The 5858-nt window shown below is 39.8% G+C and overlaps 1 protein-coding gene across 3 annotated transcripts in view; it reads right to left on the reverse strand.

Moving 5' to 3' along the window:
* The window catches only part of LRRC8D (leucine rich repeat containing 8 family member D), a 70548-nt gene that overhangs the window by 15258 nt on the left and 49432 nt on the right, over window positions 1-5858 (reverse strand). The gene's annotated exons all lie outside the window — the stretch shown is intronic.

Here is a 5858-nt window from a genome sequence, read left to right on the forward strand (position 1 = left end):
GGGATACACAATTGTGTATTCAGGGAGAGTGGTTATTCCTAACTGCATGTAATCCTTTCACATACAATTGCACGCGGTGTGCAGGCGTTTACATGCAGCAGCTGTCACCCTATCATTAACTTGAATGGGTGACAGTTGCCGCATGTAACATGTGCATACATTAACACTGGTACCGTATATAGTAGCGGCTCCCACGGGACTAAAAAATTTGTCCAGTGGCCCCCGAGTAAATTGAGTTTGAGAAAGTATTTCACAAAATTGTGGTGAACCATATAGCCACAGCGTCCTCCAATCCAAATCTCCGGCTGCACCAATCTACATTTTCCGAGATACTACTAGGATGCGTCAAAGCTTGCCAACCCAATCTTGCCTCATGAATAATCACAGTGATGGGCCTGATAGAAATGTGTGAAAGGCAAGAGGGTGTGGGTAGGATGGACACTACTAGAATGTGTCAGCGCTCTGCCCATCATAGCCTGGGATTCAGGCTTAGTTGTGGGAGTCTCTAGGTGTCTGCATGTTATACAAGTTGTCACTGGGACTGCAAGAGGTCCTAACTCTTCCCGTAGCAAAGGCAGTAAGAATGAGTAAATCTGCCAGCCTTGCATTAAACTAATGTTTCATATACATATAGAATGACCACTAGAAAGCTGTAAATAATTACCCAAAGATGGTTAGGTATCTAGAGACAGAAAACACTTTTTAGTAGCCTGGGAACACAAGTTTACACTGAGTACACTGATAATATGAAGCAATCCACAACAATTAATCAGAATTAATCATTCACTGCAGTGATTAAAGAAAAAAAATTGTTTTTTGGGAGTTACTGTACTCTGGACAGTGCCATTGCCCTTTGTACCCTCTTATGAAAAATGTCTGTAAACACTGGTATATAACTTGTCTGGGGCTTGAATCTGCACCATCTGATGTAGGGGTTCTTTATCAGTGAGTCTCATAGATATGTTGGAAAATGATTTTGCAATTAGAGCTGCAGCCAGAGATAACAATAACTATTCCCAAAGAGATCAGACATCAGCTGTTCAACGTTATCAAAACAAATGTACATTAAACTCAAAGCCTAATTACACAATGCATCAATAACTCTATTCTAAAATCCATTAGAGTTTGGCTGAAAACCTTCATAGCCATGTTACAGTATATTCCCTCTCCATCGTACCATAAGCACTAACCTGGAATCCCTCCCAGTCACACTATAAGCTTCCCAAATGAAATTTGAACTATAAACTGCAGCAGAAAAAGTAATATAAACCCAATCTGATTTTTTTTTTCAAGGATTTCATCAACATCCATATAAATGAAGCTATTCTAGGCCACTATTCAAGAAAGGGTTATTCATTAAAGTAAACTTGCATCAATCAAAAAATAAAATTCTAACAGTATTACAGGTACAGCAAAGGGCTGACTTTTACCTTTACTGCACTTTCTCCCTACCTCAAACTACAGCCGAAGCCTAGTTCACAAAAGGATTTTTACTAGAAAATAGTTCTCTTGGAGTTCATTAGGGGACACAGGGTCAGAAGGATTCTGAGCCATATGGGTTATATAGTGCTGACTAAAGGAGAATTGGAACCTGGCAAAAATGTTTTTTTTTTTAGTCGGACAGGATACAGCTTCTCCCACCCCAATCATGCTTCTATTTTGTGAAAAAAGAGTAATTATGAGACACAGGGTGGGACCTGTTTCCCGTAATTAACTGCATGAAAGGATTTTACGGTCAATCCAAAATCCTGTCTTAATCAATCATTAAAGGAGAAATATGAGGTGAGTGGTTTCCAACTCCTAATGGTCAGAGCTGACCTGTGACAAAGACGCTGTCACTGGTCGGCTCTATCGATCGGGAAGTGAGCAGAAACATGCACAATCTGCTCAGTTCTCGATCGTCTCCCTGCAGTGAGCGGTGATTGTCAGTCACCGCTCCCCATGAGGATTCCCCCTCCCCTCTCCGATCCTCCAGCGCTGAGTGGAGGAATGAATGGGGGAGGGGAGGGCACAGCTGGCTCTGCCTCTGGATAGGCAGAGTGTCTGTCAATCAAGCAGCTGGGTGGATCCCAACAGTATTGTCGGGATCTGTCCTGGCTGCGGTGCTCTCAGTATATAGCGGGCAATAGCCCGCTATATACTGAGCTTTGGGTCAAGGGAGGAGGTTAGTATGTCATCCCGTGACCCTAAAGAGAACTATGGGGAAAAACACTTACCCCATAGTTCTCTTTTAAGGATTCTGAGACTTCTAGAATATCCGGAAACAGGCCGACTGAGGGGTGGGCAATACAGTAAACAAAACACTAACAGGCCCGCAAACTCAACAAGTCAACTGGAGGCTAGCTGGAGTTGAAAGTGCCACCTGAAGGACCATAAGTCGAAAACTGGCATCAGATGTGGACTGAACATTCACCTGGTAAAACTTAGCCAATGTGTGAACAGAAGAACACAAGATGGTCTTGCAAATCTGGGAAACAGATGTTTGCTGATCTAGTGGAATTGGCTTTGACAGGAAAAGGTGGAACCTTATCCTTAAGGCGATAGATTTGAATGATTAGCTGTCTATTAAGGGGAACCTGAAGAATAAAGAAGAGAGTCAGTCAGTCTGGAGGAAGGTGGGGTTGAGAGGAAAACTCAAAAAAACTGTACAACATCCAAACATTGAAGAGAAATCTACTTGGAGTCTACTGGGGCTGGACAGAGTGATGGATTTACAATGTCCTGGTCAAGGTGAAAAGCACAAACATCCTACAAAGAGGCCACCAACTCAAAAACTCAGATCCCAGAGCCATACATACATGCAGTGATGATTGTTGTAACACTCTTACCATTTTTTAAGAGTATGCAAAAACTGTAATGGCTATAGTCTGTGTACAGGTTCACTTCAAAGTCTACCTCTAAACTTTATGGGTAAAAGCAAAAATGACATATGGTGCCGTTACATAGTCCTAAAGTGTATTTCCAATTTTGCAGCCAAACTGGGATAACACCTATTTTATATTTGTTACATGTTCCCATTCACATGGCATAAGCTAAAAAAAAACCATAAAAATATTTCTTGCAGTTTAAATTGCTTTTACTTGGGTTAGGATTTCTTGGCTACTTAAGAGTAAAAAGTTCTACCCACTGGGACAGGAAGTGATATCCCCAGTGGAGACACTCTGTCCAAAGCTAAAGAAAAACAACTGTAGCTGTAGTTCAGCATATAGTAAACATGTACAGACTGGAGCTTACCAGCCATACAGGACTTTTCATTTGGAAGCTTGAAGGTCAACTGTGTCACAAGTGCTTCCTGAAGAATATAATGCCTAAATGTTATATCTGTAAATAAATTGGTCAGTCCTGAGTCACTGTCTGCTCTTGTTGTACAACGCTGCCCAAGCGCCAAAGAAAAAGAACATCTACTCCACACAAACACCCATTTTGAGATATAACAAAGAGGGGATGCACTCTTTCTATCATGTATGACAACAAGCAGCTCTGCTTCCAACATATAGCAGCAGTGAACTGACAAACATACACTGCAGCCAAGCTAATATACAAATTCCATGTAAAGCAGAAGTGCTCTGTGACCGCGAAGCCAGATTTTCTGAGTCTTTTAGTAGACCTGCCAATAAAAAAAGCATAAAAAATAAAAAATCACCCCTAACATGAATCAATGGGGAAACTGCACTACCAAATTAAATTTTCAGTAAAATGCCATCTTTGTTGCCATCAACAAACCCTGCCCTGAGTTCCTGTCACAGCCTTGGGAAAGATGACATAATTGTAGGATAACAAGTGCATTGTGCATGTTGGAAAACAGCAGACTCTATGCAGTCTGTAGTGATGTCAAGACAGATCCTATTGGTGAGATACCAACTGAATATATTTTAGGATCTGGTGTGTACAGGAGGGCACAGTAGGAGGAAACAGTGGGAGGGAAACAAAGGAAGAACTGCAGCAATGTGATGATGCTTCTTCACTGTCCAGTGAGTTGGCAGGTGATATAATAAGAGTAAATTGAGGTGTCACTCTCTTGGCTATGTAATATGTCAGAGAGCTTCTGATCAGTAATACAAACTATCAAGTAAAACGGTTTATATTTACATATTTCAATTATGTATTTAGTTGTTTGGCTTGAGTTCTCATTTCAATATAAAATTGCTTTCAGAAAGCCTTGTGCATAGAACTGCTAGTGAAATATTGATGATCCCGATGCAACATTTGCCATACCCCTCCCTTCCCTCTGCAAAGACATCCGTCTTGGTTATGTGCACCAGAATCCATTGCTGTATAGGGACCAATAGGTCCAACTGGCAACAGCAGGACATAGCAATCTAACAATGGTCCAAATATTAAAGTTCTAGTGTGTTTTTCTGTTACAGTATGTATGCATTAGATGTATTAGAATATCAGATGTATTGCATTACTGTTCATTTTTCTATTATTTTGCATAAAAGCTACATTATTTATTAGGGATGATTAGATACCAAGTACTGTACTTGGCACAAGTACATGTACAAATACTTTTCCAGCTCCAGGACTAGAGAAAAATTCAAAAGTTAGGAGGCAGCTGTCATTTTTAAGGAGCATACAGAGCTCCTGGGATTTGTACATCCCCATTTTAATGCAATATTTTTTTTAAAATAAATATATATAAAGGGATGCACCAATACCATTTTTCCAAGTACAAGTACTGATACTTATACAAGTACTCACAGATATAAGTACTGATACATTTGTTTATTGTCATGTGACAGTTTTTCTAAAACAATACAGACTAATGATTTCAGGACAGTGGTGGAGTGCCAGAGCCAGGTCCCAGCTGCAACCCTGGTAGTTCTCGTGAAAATGCCAAGTATCGGCACTGGTATCTGAACTGGTATCTGAACATCCCTAGAATTTATTTATTTTTCCTGTTTCATAAGGATCGCCCAATTATTACTATTTCTTAATACATTTTCCAGGGATTTACTTGAATCCTTTTCGAGAGTGAAACAATGTATGATATAGAATAGGATTTTCTTTTAACTGAACGCAAGATCCTTTTCTCTTAGCTCATTGATGGATTCAGTTTTCTTAATCTTGACAATTGGGTTAAACTGCCACCTGCAGGGGTAGGACACTAGGCACAAAACAAAAGCTCAGCCCAGGGGTGTGCCCGCTGGTGTCCATACCCTCTCATTTTCTAAAGAGCTCAGTGCCCAAAAGTAGCACCTGAAGATGCAACAACACCAAGCTAGTAAACTTGATAAAAAGGTATGAACAGTAGTCATGTAGATGTACAAAACTGACAACTGATGGTGAAAAGCCTACAAGGCACTTACGCCTTTGTGGAATGAAAAAAATAGGGGGGTTCTTACCATGGCTACAGAACTAGATTCTATTATAGACCTGGATCGCCTTCTAGCTCTAGAGTATGACAGAATGAACAATTTCATATAATGATCATATGGTCAGCTTAGACAGTATTTAGACATTCTCAAGAATTCTGCAATGTGGCACACTGCACATCCACGCTTCATCTTTTCTACATTTCAGCTCTAAACTAAACCTTACTTTACCCTGTACCTATGGCAAGGGTACACATTAAATCTCACCATTCCTATACCATACCATATGGATAACAGTCTTTCACATTTTCAGATACTAATTATTAACAATGTAAGCTCCCTTCTCCTCTCTGTGACTGTGTTCATGTTTGTTGATAAGTGTTTTGTATTTGATGCATATCATAGCACAAAGGAAAATCAGGAATCCATTAATCATTTACCTTTATAATAACCTGAACATATGTATATGTTACAGACTGTACCCCACGTTTTCTATTCTTTTAATGTTCTACACTTAACAAAATTATTTAACTTAATAAAATA

The sequence above is a fragment of the Nanorana parkeri genome, unplaced genomic scaffold, assembly GCF_000935625.1.
Source record: "Nanorana parkeri isolate BGI_ZX_2015 unplaced genomic scaffold, ASM93562v1 scaffold521, whole genome shotgun sequence".
Lineage (NCBI taxonomy): Eukaryota > Metazoa > Chordata > Amphibia > Anura > Dicroglossidae > Nanorana > Nanorana parkeri.